This window comes from Chenopodium quinoa, unplaced genomic scaffold, assembly GCF_001683475.1.
Source record: "Chenopodium quinoa cultivar QQ74 unplaced genomic scaffold, ASM168347v1, whole genome shotgun sequence".
NCBI classification, from domain to species: Eukaryota; Viridiplantae; Streptophyta; class Magnoliopsida; order Caryophyllales; family Amaranthaceae; genus Chenopodium; species Chenopodium quinoa.
In genome coordinates, this window is record NW_018743783.1 from 3,200,835 (window position 1) to 3,218,431 (window position 17,597).

The window sequence follows — 17,597 nt, forward strand, 5'->3', positions numbered from 1 at the left end:
GGTGTATTACCCGACGTGACCAGACTCAAGCATAACCCAACCAGAACCCGACTCGCATAGGTTACGACATTAACTCGAATTGAACCAACCTGAGTTTACCCAACCCAAACCCGACCCGTTGACCCGAATTACAGCTCTACTCTTATAATCCTAACTAAGTAACCCTATAACTTTAACCAAGTAACCTGACCCTATGGTAGCTAAAAGTTTGTGATCTATGTAAAACGCAGATGTTCATTATTTTACTCACAACTATTTGACATATGTCACTATTCACATACTACTCTTTAATTATTTTAGTTATGATATGTAAAGCAAAATACTCCCTCCGTCTCATTATTTTGTGCCTATTTCTCAAAAAACATGGCAATTAAGGAGAATGGTGGAAGTAGTGGAATATTATATTAGAAAGATAAAAAGTAGAGAACATTGTATGGGAATAATAAAAAGTAGAGAATATTGTATGAAAAAGATAAAAAGTAAGTAATGATTTTTTTGAGTATATGTGTATTTTGTATGAGAAAGATAAAAAGCAATTAATAATTATGTGCTATTTTTAAAAGTAGACACAACATTTTGGGACACCCAAAAAGGAATACAGGCATGAAATTATGGGACGCATGGAGTATAATTAAATTAAGTGGAGATTTGTTAGCTAAGCCTCAATGTATTCATATATCTCCCGAATATCAATTTTTTTATAATTTTTACTTATTCAGATTAAAGATTAATGGTTAAAGTTATGACATGAAAGCCAAAATATTACACGTAAAATGAATTGAAAAAGCACTCCAAAAAAAAAATAAAAAAATAAAAAATTGCTCCAATATTAATTTGTCAAAAATGGACCAAATTCAAATTTGAGAAATGTCTAGATCCAAATTTGTCCACCACAGATTACCTAGGTCCAAATGTGTAATTCCAAATTCTATCAAACAAATTTGGATCTAGGCCCAAAGCCATTTCTACATCGTCCCAACAAATTGTTCTAATTCATCCCAATGACCAACACTATGATTAATTAATCAAACCAAATCCAACCACATTCAAATCCTTATCAAGAAAGAAAAAAAAAAAAAAAAAAAAATCCCTCAAAATAATCAAACTTGTTCACCCACAAATTCTTTGAGTCACACAAAATGGCAACACTCCGCCAATCCCTTCACCTCCCCTTCTCTTCCCTCCACCCATCTTCCAACCCCTCTAAACCCCATCTCATTAACCTCCATTTCCCAAACAACAACCCAAAATACCCCATTATTTCTCTGGCCCGAACCCGGTTCATCCTCAAAGCAGCCGAAAATGGTGCTCAAACCGACAAAGAACAGGAAAATCCCACCATTACAGATCAACAACAGAGCTCTGAACAACAGTTATCGGAATTAGGGACGGAAATCAAGAAAGCAATGAAGGAGAGAGAAAAGGTTGAAGAAGAAGATTCTGGGTTTTTGAGCGGATTTTTGGAGGAAATTGGGCAGATTGACTGGCCAGATTTTGGTGAAGTGATTGGAACAACCAGTGTCGTTTTGGGTGTAATTGCTGGTTCTAGTGTCGTTTTTGCTTACCGTTAATGCCGTTTTGGCTGAGCTTTCTGATAAGGTTTTTGCTGGGAAAGGTTTTCAGGATTTCTTTGGTGGGTAAAATTTGTTATCGGGTCGGTCGAACCCGATCCGAACCCGATTAGAATATTGGTGGAAAAGAATCAAAGATTATCTGTATTGTGGTGGTGTTCACGTGTTGTGTTGTATACTTTTGATTAAGAGTAGTATTTACTCTACTTTGTTTAAAAGCTGACAATTTTGATTTATGAAAAGAATAGATTCATGATATGAGAATGTGGGATTGTTGAAGGTAGTTCTTTCTACCATTTGGAGTCATCATTTTTTACCAATTTATTAACTGAATGTAAAAAAAACGTTAAAGCTAGTGAAGTCCGGTAATGGATTAGATTTCGTCGACATTATTATTATAAAGTCCTCATACTCTTATGAGTTACACGTAGTAAGCAACTTCAGACCATTTAATTAATTTAGTGTACCTATTCAAATTATTATTTCCGTTTTTGCAATTTTGGGTATTATTTGTAAGATATAAAATATTTTAAAATTGTAAGTAATATGAAACGAATGTAGTATATATAACACTCGTCAAAAAAAAAAATTACTCCTTCCGTTATGTTTTTTTTTTTTTTTTTTTTCAATAAAGATTGATTCATAAATAAAAAGTCATACGACATGTATAAAGAGATTTAAATTTAATAAATACATGACATTTGAATCAAATAAAAGCTTCCTTTCATCAGAGTTACGATCGTTGTTGCAAATCATACTTTCTTCATACACTCTTTTATATCACTGTAATTTACAGCTTTTTTCGACGAGGGGGTCTACTGATCTGTTTTAGTGGTGAAAAAAATTTTCGTCTGATTCAACTGATTGTAATCGAAAGATTAACTTTTTTTTTATCCCGCACCACATAAGTTGGGCACAATTTTTTTGGTAATTGAAAAAAAGGAAGAGAGAGAGAGGGATAGAAGTACAAAATTAACCATGTGATGTTAGCATAAATTAAAGAATCAAGTGTTAATTACAAAATTAACCATGTGATGTAAGCATAAATTAAAGAATCAAGTGTTAAAAATAGGAGTATATTGACTATTTACAATGTGAACAGAGACATTTTGTTTCCTTAAATGAATATAGTGTAATATTTGTGAAACTTACTTAAATGGCAAGTGGTGCAATAATTAAAAAACGGAGGAAGTATATATATATAGCTTAGTGTATTTTTTATTTTTTATTTAGAAAAATATATAGCATAGTTTTAAGGGTTTGTTTATTTTATCTTATTTTAAGTAATGCTTTTTCACCAAATTTTATTTTATTTTATTTTATTTTGTTTTTATTAATTAATTCACCAATTGATCTTGTTATTTTTAAAATTAACTAAATGCCCCTAAGTTTCACTAAAATTTCTAATACCTATTAAGGTGAAAACGCCCTAGGCCACGTGGTGCAATCAAAAGCCAATAAATAGCCTAGTCAAATGGCGACAAATGTATCCTAGCTCAGCCTATATAGCCAATCAAAGCCGGGTAAGAGGTGCAAGAAGAAGTAGTTGCCAAGGAAAGGCTTAAAAGCCCATTATTGAGGCAAATATTGTTCTTTGCCAACAAGTCAAATACCCCATCTTGTTCTATAGTATCAGGGGGATGCCTCTTGATTTACCGGTTTCAAAGATTGATAACCTTGTTCTTTGCCCCTTGATTTGTGTGAGAATTAACATAATAGATCAATTGTATTGCCTGATCATATAACCAAAATATAAATATATTTGCATTAAGTATATTCTTAATTAGACAATTCCAAGTTAAAGCAAAATAAAATTGACATAATAGAGTTAAGACATGATCAATAACATGTTTATATACTTAGTTTTAGTAGAAACTAAGAACATGTAACACATCATGTTTGAGTACTTAACTCTTTCATCAAAAGTTAGTTCATTGGGACAAAAGAAATTGAACCAAGAAAACCCTAGCCTCGATCAATTCCAAGTACAATTGAGGCTTTTGGGGCTTTTAGGTGTTGGTTCATACATATCAGAAGATAATCTAGAGCTATTCCCTTGCTCAATTAACATCATTCTTTTTTTTTTTTTGGTAAGTAAGCAATTTTATTACCAAAAAAGAGGGCAAGCCCTCACCCCAAAACTACATACCCTAAAAAAAGGGCCAAACAAACACCAACTACAAACAGCAAACACTAAAACAAGACACTACAACCAAAAACTAACTAGGAATACAATTTTTTATTACAAACAGCCATTTACAATGGCTCCTCTTCCACTTGCTGTTGATAAGTTGCTGAACTCTGTCCATAACTTCCACACACAGATTGGCACACAGTCTACTAGGCAGTATAACAATTCCATTCCAAAAGGAAAAGTTCCTGGCAGACTAAATACCATAAACCAGAGCAGACAGAACAGCCAGGCACACCTTCTGTTTCACAGGGTCCTTAACATTTCTCTTCCAATATTTTCAAGTTCTCTCAATATCAAACCAAATATCCTTAATATGTAACCATTGACTAATAGTCTGAATGCATTTCCTGCTATAAGGACAACTAAAGAAAAGGTGCTTCTAATCCTCAATATGATCACCACACAGCAGGCACTCAGCAGTCTCACAAGCACCAAATTTCTGAAGTCTATCCCTTGTTCTTAGTCTGTTTAGCATAGCCAACCAAGTAATGAATGAGTGTTTGGGAACATTGTATTTGTTCCAGACCCAGTCAGTCCAACCAACCTTCACAGCATCTCTTTGCAGCCAACTATACCCATCAGAGATCTTATAACCTTCATCCTGCCAATTCTCAGTTGAGAATCCTTCTCTGAGTTCATCTTTCACTGCACAGATCTTTCTCCAAGTATGACCATCAGCTTTTTTAGGAACATAGGACCACCAATTATCATGTTTCAAATACACAACATGGACCCACTTTTCCCAGTGAGAGTCTTTTTTAACAGCAATCTTCCAAACAAACTTTCCAAGGGCAGCTTTGTTCCACAACTCCACATCCCTAATCCCCAAACCACCACACTTCTTAGGTTTACACACCCAACACCAGGAAACAGAAGGCTGTTTTGAAAGGATCGCAGAACCACACCACAAGAAGGCTCTACATAGCTGGTTAATCCTTTTAATCACTATTTTGGGGAACAAGAAAACTTGAGCCCAATAGGTATGCAGACTCATAAGCACAGAGTTGATCAGGAGAGTTCTGGCCGCATAAGACAGGTTCCTATTGGACCACCTGGTGAGACTTGCTAAAATCTGGTCCACCAATTTGTCAAAATCAACAACCTTTAGGTATTTGTCATTCAAAGGAATGCCTAAGTACCTAAAAGGCATAGATCCCTCAGCAAACCCAGTCAAATTTAACACAGCCTGTTTCACAATATCCTCAACATTCCCAAAGTATATAGCAGTTTTGTCTGAGTTAGCTTGGAGACCAGAAACTTTCCCAAACATCTTAAGAGCTCTAGTTAGGTAGGAAATAGAAAGAGAATCACCATGAGCAAACATCATCAGATCATCAGCAAAAATCAAATGATTGAGCTTCAATTGTTTATAATTGTAGTGGAACCTAAATCCTTTCTTCTTACCCACTTTCTTAAGCAGTCTGGACAAGTATTCCATTACAATGACAAATAGTAGTGGAGACATAGGGTCTCCCTGTCTCACACCTCTCCGACCTTTAAAAAAACCATACATATCCCCATTCATCAAGATGGAGTAAGCTGGAGAAGTCACACAAGCCATGATCCAATTAATGAACCTAGCAGGAAATCCCAAATTCACAAGCATATCATGAATGAAACTCCAACTTATAGAATCATAGGCTTTCCTAATATCAACCTTGATGGTGCATCTAGCGGATTTCCTTTTATTTCCATAGTCTTTTAAGATATCTTGGCAAATAAGGACATTATCCAAAATAGATCTACCCGAGACAAAAGCACCTTGCATATCATCAATTAACATGGGAAGCACCTCCTTTAGCCTTGAACAAATCATTTTAGAAATGATTTTGTAGATGACATTACAACAGGCTATGGGCCTAAAGTGAGTAACCTTACAAGCACTCTCAATCTTAGGCACTAGAGTAAGGTAGAAGCCCCAATTTGCTTCAGCAAATGGCCATGCTCAAAGAAACCAAGGATAGCTTTGCTAATATCAAGACCTACAATACTCCAAGCAGCCTTGAAGACTTACTGGAAAAGCCATCTGGACCAACAGCTTTGTTATCATCAATCTCCCAAAAAGCTCTCTTCACATCACCCATATCAAAGCTTCGACAAATATTACTTCTCTAGTCATCATTGAGAACAGGGCCCTCAGCGATAACAGCAGGGTGAATACAGCAGTCAACCTTCTTCTCAGTACCAAGCAAACCTGTGTAAAAGGAGATAAAGAGCTCAACAACTTTATCCGGGTCCTGGATCACCTCACCCTCACCATCCTGAATCCCATTGATTCTATTATGAACCCTTCTCTGTCTTAAAAAGGCGTGAAAGTAAGCTGAATTAACATCTCCTTCCTTAAGCCAATGAATCTTGGCTTTCTGTTTAAGAAAAGCAAATCTAGCAGCATGAGCTCTAGTATATCTCTCCCTGGCACTCTTCTCTTCAGCAATTAACATCATTCTTCCCAAACTTATTGGTGGTGATTTTCTTACCTTCTTTTGTCGCCTTCTCCTCACATGCTCACCTTCATCTCTTTGACGTCGACGACTCCTCTCCTTCCTAATAGGTTCATCCCTTAGAGCCAATTCAGGATCAAAGTTAAGACATGCATTGCCTACTCTTATCTGGTGCTGGCACTCTACTTCTTCTACCTATACTGCCTCCTTCATCTTGTTCCATTGCTTTAGCAATCCTTCAAGATCTTGTCTGCCTTCATCTTCTGAGCACTACTTCTTTATCTCAGGGAATTCAATAGGTAATTTGTCAAGATTTAAATCAAAACCTATTGCCATTTTTGGATGATACTCGGCAGTAGTAGAAGTTTGGCGATGGCACTCTACTTCTTTTGCCTTTTCTACCTCCTTCTCCATCTTGTTCCATTTCTCTAGAAATCCTTCTAGCTCTTGGCTGCCTTCATCTTCTAAGCACTACTTCTCTATATTAGGGAATTCAATAGGTAATTTGTCAAGGTCTAAATCAAACCCTATTTCCCCTTTTGGATGAGACTCGGCAATACTAGAAGTTGGACTTCCATAGCTAAAGTTAAAAACAGGTTTGGAAAATCTGTTGAAATTAGCTTCTCAAACAAAAGATTTTAGTTGAGAGAGAAGATGCACTTTGAGTGTTTTAAGTGAGAAGTGAATTGATGATCTTAACCTATATTTATAAATTGAAATAAATGCTCTGATCACTTTATATTATGTGTGATTTTTCGGAATTATCTAGCAATTACTTTATAAAAATATATCAATAGTGTTATTTGATAAACTTTATCAAAGGGTAATTTAGTAATCTCTTACTTTCATCGTTTGATTCCTCAATTACCAAATTGAGCCTTAAAACGCTTCATTTAAGGTTGCGCTTCTCAATTTCCAATTGAAAATCAATATCTTTTTACAAGACTATGCCAAACCTTTTGTATCATTTTGTGTCTAAACAAAATCAAACGATACAATTTAACTAACTCTCCAACGCTTGGAAAAGCTATAAAAACCTTCAAAGCATCCCTTACACTATCCCATCACCAATTCACTCTCTGATCTTTCAACTCTTTCAACCCTAATTCGTTTGAACTTTGTGAAGTGTAAAATGACTTCCCTTCCTTTGCAAGAAGTTCTCAATTCCCTCTTGGTTAACAATGTCTAATTAAGGCTCATGAATTGTGTGAATTGATATGCAAATACCCCACGAACTTTAAATCTAACTTTCTTTGGCACCTTTTGTCGTCGACCACTATGGAAAACATCTTGAAAGGCACAACCTCTGTAGGACCGATGCTTCATTTTGATCTTTCATCACCTGACGCTGAGCAAAAGTTTTTAAAGGAAATTTAGCCAAAGTTGACTTAGTGCGTCCTTGGTAAAAACTCACCTTGCCCTGCTGCGTTCATTGAATTGCACCCAAACGACAATTGGGTATTAAGCCAGAATCCAATTAAAGGTTGGGTTCAAGACCTTACAGCAAAGGGTTGGTTTATACGACTTTCCAAATTCCACTCCTTATGGGAGAAGGAGAGAATTTTCAATTTCCTTAGGCTGGAGACATATGGTAAGATTCCATTCAACGGGTCGCTGACATGTGCTCTTATATTGCTCTGGGATCCTGTGTTTAACTGTTTTGTCATGTGCCAAGGTTGCATGACTGTAACTCTTGCTGATATTGGTTTTCTTATTGGTCTATCCCCTTATGGTGATGAAGACCAGCAAGTTAGAGTCTTCAGCCTTGTTGAAGGCGCTAGACCCTTATACAACAGAAGTCACAATCTTTTGAAGAAGATATTAGTAACATCCAAAAGTAGCAAGGTAGGCTTCAATGCCTATATCTCATACTTTACATCACCATCATATTAAGCTGGAGTGTCGCCAGAGGAAAAGGTACTCTTTATTCTATTCGTTCTTACTTGTTTAATGATGTGTAAGTCTGGTGACATTTCTGCACTGTTATTACCACTTGTAGTGACCATTTCTCATAGAAAATCCTTTGTAGCTCTAGGTCCAATTTTACTAGGACAATTATACATATTTCTGTTTTGATGTAGGAAAGCTGTGCTAGCAGGGCAAAGCTTAGAAAATGTTAGAGGCCCCTTGTGGTTGATCACTTGTTGGGGTCACCTTTACGCCACTTTGTGTATGGAGAAAGTGAAGAAGAGGTTAGGAAAAAGATGGCAGATGAGACAGTGTTGTACTCATCTAAACTTGATTGTAAAGAGAGAACCTTAAAGGTGGAATGTCGTTCATATGCTGAAATTTGTTTCAACTACTTTGACCACCAAAAAGTTCCTGAACCTAATCTTGTCATGCATTGTCTATTGGAGTTAGACCCTTTTCCTATTAGTTGGCATGTTATGAGCCGTAAAGACAATCCAAACTTTAACAGTCTTTGGGTCTTTGATGTAACTCTATGGATTGGCTTAAGAAAATGGGTATAATGAAGACCTTTGAGAAGGACTCCCCATTTTGGTGCTTTGTTTTAGCTTCCAGTGATTTTCCTACAGGAGAACTAGAACACTTTGGTTTTAAGGCTTATAATCCTCAAATGGTAGCCAGACAATTTGGTTTATGCCAATCTCTTGTTGTTCCTTTGTTTACCACTTGCAACATGCCTTAGGATACAGGCCGAAGTTTCATGAAGAGGATGTCTAGAATAAGGACTCCATTACATATCCTTTAACCATTTTGCTACCCAGAAAATCAAGCAATGTAGTTTTCTTGAGTTATCTCGAGTGGTGGTATCATGGACCACTTCAAGGTCCTGATGTTGAAGATGCCAAGGCACACGTTGCTGTGAGTGCGGGCAACTGTAAGGGTATGGTTTCTTCTCAATGTTATATCCAATTACTTCTTTCATTTTCACTCACAATCTACTTTTCAGGTAAGTAGAAAACCACTGTTTCTTCAATCAACATGAAGGGCAAGACTGCTCAACATCAAATTGACTATTCATCTAAGGTAGCAGCAGACTTCAATTATCTGCCCATTGCCATAGATGACTCTCAAAAAAGCATTATTTATTCCCATACTGATAGAGTTGGATTGAGAAAGATGATTTCTCTTTCAAACCTAAGTTCCTTGAAGAAGTCAAGGAGTAACATGCATAGGAACATCCCTATGTCAAGTCCTAGCACAAAAGCACAATCTGCATTAAAGACAGAATTAGAGCTAGAAACTAGTGATATCCCTCTTATCATTAAATGCATTAGCTCTAACTTGTCCAAGCTTCTTGCATCTTGTTACTCACTTTGGCTTCCTTCATATCAGGTCTGGCTCCTAACATTAAGAGGAAATAGAAATCTCCAGAGAAGTCCACATCTTCCAACCTTATTTCAATTGAAAGTGATGAAGAAGAATTAATAGATACAACAAACCATCCAGATTTCTTAGAGAAAACTGTTACTTCAAGCTTGTTGTCATTAGAGAAGTCACCCCCTCGTGATCCTGTACCCTCTTCTCAAACATATCAAAGGCCTGATAAGAAGAGAAAGGGTAATGTTGACTCTAGCAAGAGTCAAAGTGCTGATTTGGCTTCACACAGTCAGCCAGTGAGGGATATTTCATCATCTGGTAGTGATCTTGTGGTTCTAGGTGCTGTAGATAATGTGGGTTATCAATCAGGGCTCTGCTAATCAAACTTTGAAGTTCCTGGCCTTCCTGCTCTAAAACCAACTTTTACTTCTTCTCTTTGTTCAGATCAGCCTGCAGGTCCTACTTCCAGTTTAACGAACAAGCTTGCTTAGTTTGACGACGCTAATGTTAACAGTGGTGCCCCCTAGCTCCTAATCTATCGGTTCTAGCTTCAGAAGCATCGTTTAAACCAAATAAACCTTCTGTGGTTGTTCCAGCCAAGGTGGAAAATATTCAAGATGAAGCTGAACAAGGAGACAAAAATCCCGTGCCTAACCCAGCTTCAAAACCATCACTTGAGCCAAAACAACCTTCTATGGTTGCTCAAGACTAGATAACAGAGGTTCATGATAAAGCCTTGATAGAGACCACAAATTCTATCCCTATAGCTGCGCAAGACAGCACTATAGATGTCTAGGCTAGGGATTCTGAGCTTCAGACTACTCATGAAACTTCCAATGCTACAGATTCAAGTCTTTGTGACGAAGCTCGTGTGGGGCAAGACACATCTTTAGACTTTAGTGAGTAATAGTATTCAAATCCTCTTTCTATGCCCCTTTACTTCTATATCCAATGTCCTTTGTGTTTCAGCGATGACACCTTATGATAAGGAGGTTGGGGAAAACAAGATTTCCAAAAGTCAAGCTTCAGGTGAAAGTAAGCATTCTAACTTCATTTGTTATCATGCTTATTGAGTCTTTAATTTTGACTGACACTTGATATTGATTATGCAGCAGTGTCTACATCTTCAAAGGTTAAACTCCTTGTAAAATAGTAGAATAGTAGAATTGCAGACAACGCCAAGTATACATATTAAGCTATTTTTACAACTGATGGGCCCAAGTTCGTCTGCTATGGACTAATGATCCTGTTTCATGGGAGGATTTTCCTATCGCTTGTTTGGCATGTGCTGCCGAATTAGCTCAGACAAGGTCATCTTTTCCTCCTTTTATGGTCTTAGATATTTCTCAGCAAGTATCTTAGGTTTTCCAACAACGAGATCTTTTGAAGAAGAAAGATCTTGAGCTAGACTTGGAGATGGATCACCTGCGGGCTGAGATTGATGACCCCATAGAGGAGGAGAAGAAATACCAGGCCAAGAGAGATTTGGTAGGACAAAAACTCCTTGATCGAAGAGGAAAGAAGAAGCAATTGAAGCGCCAGATATTTGAGAGTGCTTCACTAGTGAAGGAATCTTTGTCTCGGTTTGATCCCCATGGCAGTCGGATGGCAATGATGAACAAGTACAAGGCTTTGTTAGACGAGGTCAGTCGCAAGGCTGTAGCTGAAAAATCACTTCATTTGTAAATTATACATTTTTAAGTTTCATTTGTCAAAAGCTTCCAATGATGGATGCTTTTATTGTAAAACTTTATATTGTTCCTAAATACTTAGATTGTACTATTTTAAAAACATTCCATTAAGTGCCTTTGGAAACATTTCCCCATCTAACTCTTGCAGTAAATAGACGGTCCCAGACACAACTTTATGAACTCTGAATGAACCTTCCCATTTAGAAGGCCACTTGCCAAAGATTTGATACTTATAGCCATGCTCAGAAAGTTTCATCTTCCAACCCAAGTTTCTTTCTAAAAAGATTTTATGTTTCACCTTTTTATTATAAGACTTTACTACTTGTTTTTTCTAGGCTTCAGCTTTTGCTAGCGCTTGGAGTCTTTCACCTTCAACATCCATTAACTCAATAGACATAGATTATTGATAATCTTCTTAGCTTATGTCCATTTGCCTGGCTATCCTGGCAGACTTAGCGCTTACCTCTGCTGGTACAAATAGCTCATGCCCATACACTAACTGGTAGGGGGTAGTTCCAATTGCATATCTCTTTTATGTTCTATTGCCCAAGTAGCATAGTGTAGAAGAACGTGCCATTTCTTAGGATTTTCATCCACCATTTTAGCAATCCCTTTATAGATTACCTTGTTAGTGGCTTTAGCCTGTCTATTGGCTTGAGCAAAGTAAGGGGTAGAATGGATCTTTTTAATTTCGAACTCCTTGAAATAGGAATTGAACTCATGTCTTGTAAACATGGTAGCTTGATCCACTGTTATAGATTCAGGAATCCCATATCGCGTAAAGATTTTTTCATCAAAAATAGAATTATTGCCCTTGCATTTAAACTCTTAAAAGCTTAAATTCAATCTACTTTGTGAAGTAATCTGTAGCTATCAGGATATACTCATGGTGAGCTGATAAAGGAGGTATAATAGGCCCAATTGCATATATTGCCCAACCTCTAATAGGCCAGGGCTTGATTATAGGGTGCAACTCTATTGCTGGTGCCCAGCTTATTGTCCTAAAGCGTTAGCATTGCTTGCAACCTTTTCCATATTACAAACAATCCTGTCTAATAGAAAGCTAATAGAAACCCATATGGTGGATTAACCACCTAATCTTAATCCCAGTCTGATGTGACCCATAAATACCGTGAACTTTAGCCAAAATGGTTAACACTTTCTTTGTGCTGACACACCTTAGTAAAAGGCCTTGAGGATCTTTTCTATGTAGCTTACTTCCCATGAGGAAATATTTTGTAGCTGCCAATCTAACTTTAGCTGGCACATTTCCTCTTGAAGGGTTATTCATATACTCCTTGATTTCTTTCCTCTAATCTGTATCGTGTACAAGGATAGTGTACTTGTGCACCTCTACCTTTACCTTTTCATCCAAAGGTTTAAGCTTGTATGTGCTTATATTAATAAGTGATTCGTCAAAACCCTCACAGTCAAGCAATTATGCTTATTGTGCCAAAAAGTTAGCTTCTTTATTTTCATCTCTCGGGATATGGAAAATTTGAATAAATTCAAAACCGTTGATTAACTCTTGAATAATAGATGCAAAGGTCATCACTAGGGGTGAAATTCCTTTGTACTCTTTGTTTACTTGGGCTATCACCCATTGAGAATCACCTACCACCTTTACTCTTATTACACCCATATCTTTGAGAGTCCTCAATCTAGGCCAATTACCAAAGCTGTAAACTCTTCTCTAATATTTGTGCATTGAGTTGAGAAAGTACTTGTCATTTTAGTCACTACACTAAAAGGTGAATAAATCACTATTCTAGCCCCAGCTGACTCCCTCCTGCTAGATCCATCAAAGAACATAGTCCATGGTTTCTCTTCTTGGACCATCACGTTTTCCATGGGTGGATGATCAGCCAAGAAGTCTACCACCGCTTGCCTTTTGCCAGCCTTTTGAGGCACATAGGTCAGCTCAAATTGTGACAGATGCATACTCCTTTTTCCTAACCTTCCTTTGATGAAAGGGTGATTTAACAGGTATTTGAGTACATCTGTTGGTAAAATTATGTCCATTGGAAAGGCCATGACATTATGGTTAAGTTTGATGGAAGCATCATACAAACTCAAACACCATTTCTCTACATTGGTATATCTTGTTTCATTATCATGTAAGATTTTACTCAAGTAGAAAATTGCCTGTTCATGACCATGCTCATTTTCTTGGGTTAACATGCTTGCAATTGAATCTTTTGTAACTGAAAGATACAACCCCAATGACTTTCCATTTTGCTTAGAAGTAATTAATACTGGTGGAGTAGCTAGCTTCCTCTTAATTTGTTTGAAGGCTTCTTGATGTTTTGGTTCCCACTTAAATTCTTCTCCCTGTTTGAGTTTAAGAAGAGAGGAAAATACTTTTGTCTTTCCAACTAAGTTAGTGATAAATCTTCGAACATAATTAGTTTGCCCAGGAACTTCTATAATTCCTTTTTGTTGGTTGGAGATGATGCATAAAAAACATCCTTAGCTTTGTTCTGATCAACCTCTATACCATATCTGTTAACTAGGAATCCCAAAAAGTTACTGGCTTTAACCTCGAAGGCACATTTCAGGGGGTTCATCTTTAGATTGAACTTCCTCATTCTTTCAAAATCCAGAATGAGGTGCTCCAAATGATTTTGATAAGTCATGGGATTTCACCAAAACATCATCTATGTAAACCTCCATAAAATCACTTATCATTTCGTCAAATATGAGATTCATAGCTCTGTAATATGTTGCCCCTACGTTCTTAAGTCCAAATGGCATCGCCACATACTCATAGAGTCCCAAAGAGCCTGGACATCTAAATGTGGCCTTTGAGCGATCATCTTCAACGATCCTTATTTGGTGATACCCAACAAAACCATCTAGCATTGATACAAACTCATGTCTTGATGAGGCATCTATCAACATATCTGCTATAGGTATGGGGTATTGATCCTTAGGGGATGCACTATTAATATCTCTATAATCTATGCATATTCTGATTTTGCCATTCTTTTTAATCACAAGCACAATGTTAGCTATCCATTCTGCATATTTGGTGGGTTGTATAAATCTTACCTTTAAGATTTTGGCAATTTCTTCCTTTATTTTTGGAATCAATTTTGGCAATAAACGTCTTGGATTTGGGACTATAGGATTGTAACCTGGTTTGATGGGAAGCCTATGATGGATAATAGAAGGATCTATACAAGGCATTTCGTGATGCTCCCATGCAAAACAATCCTTATATTTATGAAGTATGTCAGTCAATAGTGACTTATCCTTGTCAAGTACTTCCTTACTTATGTAAGTAAACCAAAGACAATCATTTATTCCTAGATTGACTTCTTCTAGAGGATCATGGACTTCCTATTTGATATCTTCTCTCTTAGCCTACACCTTCTCATCGTCTTCTCCACCATAAGACTCTTTATCAGAGCTTGGCGATGATTGGGTATAGCCATCAGAGTTTGAGTTGTCAGATAAAAATTTAGAACTTTCCATGTTTGTGTTAACATCTATATCATGCTGGGAATAATAGCTTGCATATAAATTTTGATGAGCTAATAAAGTACCAGATTTGAATTTGTTTTTTGTGTAATTAATTTCTTGTTTAAATTACAAATGTACATAGAAAAGATACTAGATATATCTAATCTTTAGTACTTCAAACCCAGAGCTAGACTATGTAGGTGAGTTGTGTTTATCTTCATCTGCATCAGCCTCTTCTATTTTAACGATTGTACTTGACATTACCTTCAGTTTAGGAACCAATTAGGAGTCAAGTTTGAGTTTAATCTCGTCTGTCTTTGGTGTTGACTTCACAAGAACCCTAGGAAAATATTGGTTAATATCAACCATAAAAGCTTCTACATCAGCACAAACTACCTCGTATTCATTACCATTCCATAATATTATTTTCTAATGCAAATATGAGGGGATAACATACATTTGATGCGACTATTCTCTACCTAGGATAACATTTTAAGATGCTTCTCCTCTTATTATAAAGAATGCTGAAATAGTCCAAGTTGTACCTACTGGATCTCAATAGATGCTTACTCTTCAGTACGTTCAGACTTATCATTGAAACCAGCAATATTAATCTTAAAACTAGCCAAATCTTTTCTGCTTTTACCAATTTTATTAAAAACAGACAAAGGCATCAGATTTATAGTGGCTCTTGTATCAACTAATACTTTTCCTAGCTCATACCCTTCAAAATTTACATTCACAAAGAGTGATTTGTTATGTGCATTATTAACATCGTAATTTCTTAACAAATGTTAAATGAATAACTGTTCCTAATTCACTAGAAGAGCTAGATGTTGCCTTATTCAATTCAACAGATATAGTAGAGAGTTTATACTTACCTCCAGCTTCTGCTTGATCCACTTCATCTGCCCATGATTTGGTGCTAGGCTTCACCACTTGAGCTCTAAACTCCACTGGTAAAGTCACGGTATTGCAATCTGCCTCGCAATCCTCTTCTGAGTACTTTGACAGAAATTCCAAATCTGACTTTGAAACTTCCAGATCAAGACCTTCCAGGTCATAGTCTACTAACTTAGATGTAGGTTGATCTATGGCCATCAGATCATCACCTAAGCTTTCTTCCTTATGATATTCTAGAACTCGATCTTTTTTTAGGATGCTCTCCATCAATTCCTTCACTATGTGATGATTCTAGATATCATCGCTAGGTATCTCAGTAGACTTTTCACCATTCATTGGTTTTTCAATCACTGTGAAGGAATGGTTCATAGGACTCCCCTTTGCAGGGCATCTTCATTAAACTGAACTTCCATCGCTTGAATTTGACTATTTAGACTCCTTCTGACTGATTTTTCCTTTTTGATGGAATTCCTTTTCTCCTTAAGCTTTACATTATCATTCTTTGTCACTCTCTCTTTTAACACTCCCTCTGCTCTTCTTTTCATGCTCACATGTTCTTCTTGTCTGGCCATGGGCCAAGGACTATCAGAATTCTCCTTTTCTTCATTCACCTTGTAATAACCTAGCCTGTTCATCACAGAGGTTGTAAGATTGTCAACATCTGTCTTTCTTCAAAGATGAGCTCTTTAGTGTCTAGGTATCTAATCTAGATCATTTGGAATAGTCTTAGTCCTAACCAATTTAAAATGTAATAGGTATGCACAAGAATGATAAAGATTGTGTGGAAAATTCTTAACTCCCTCTACTACTTTAATTTGTAGAGGACACAACTGAATTGCTTCTTTACAAGACTGTGCTTTTTTCTAATGATTGCTTGTCTTTTCAGGCGACCTTTGAGTCTTCTGATTATTTTAATATAACTTGGCTTTATATTTCTTTCCTTTGGGGTTATACTCAGCAGGGTTCATGGCTTGATATTCTTGGTCTGAGATCGTTACTGCATTTGTTATGATCTTCTTGTTCGAAAACCCTTTGAAAGCCAAACACTCATTAGTGACATGAACAGAACTGAAGTGCCATCTACATATCATCATATCTTCATAGTCATCGTCCTAGCATTGTGGTGATATGATTATTCCTTCCTTGATTAGCCTTTCATACAATCTAACTGCAATAGTAACCTCTTTCAGATTTTGTATGTTGTCCTGCACAATATCCATATTAGCACTTACCATAAAACAATTCATTTCATAAACTTCTGACTCTAATGCAGATTCTGACTCTAATTCACTTCAGACTCTACGGCAGCACACCTCTCCCACTGCCACACTGCCACGCTCCAACGATGCACAACCATATGCGCACCACAGGCAGCCTACATGTGGGCTGGTAGGCAGCCCGGCTAGCCTTGGTGACGCTTGCGGTTTTGCATCAATTTGCGTGCATTTTACTCGGAATTTTAATTTCGATTTGTGTGTGACAATAATCAATTCTAAATTACATTTTAGAATTAATTTGAGGGAAAATAAAATAAAATTAAGTCTAACTTAAATAAAATTTATTTTATTGGTGCACAAGCCTAAATTATCCAAAAGTTCAATTTTGAACAAAATTAGGTCAAACTTTATGCTTAAAATAAAATGAGCTATGTCCAAAATTAATCTTGCCAATATGCAAATTAATAATGGATTTGACAAATGGGAGTTGGAAAAATAAATTAACCATCCAATGATAAAAATTTTCCAACTTGCATACTTGTGTAAAATACCAAGATTACATCTTCCAATATGAAGATTAATCAAATTTTACTCACAAGTAATTGAACTTAATGGATTTTAATCAACCAAACATGAAAAAATCCAAACTTTGTTCAACATGGAATTTAGGGTTAGAGTTCCAATCATTTAAACCTTTAAAGATTAGAACTTTAACATTATTTGGGAACTTAAAATACAAAACCGCAACAAGTTTTCACACTTTATTGCAATTTATTTGCAAAATTTGTGAAAAACAAGTTTATGTGATAAATTGGTATATCAATTTAAGC

At 36.4% G+C, this 17,597-nt stretch overlaps 1 pseudogene; it reads left to right on the top strand.

The window, feature by feature from the left end:
- Positions 1–637: 637 nt before the first annotated feature.
- LOC110684849 lies at positions 638–1,835 on the top strand (annotated as a pseudogene).
- Positions 1,836–17,597: the final 15,762 nt, after the last annotated feature.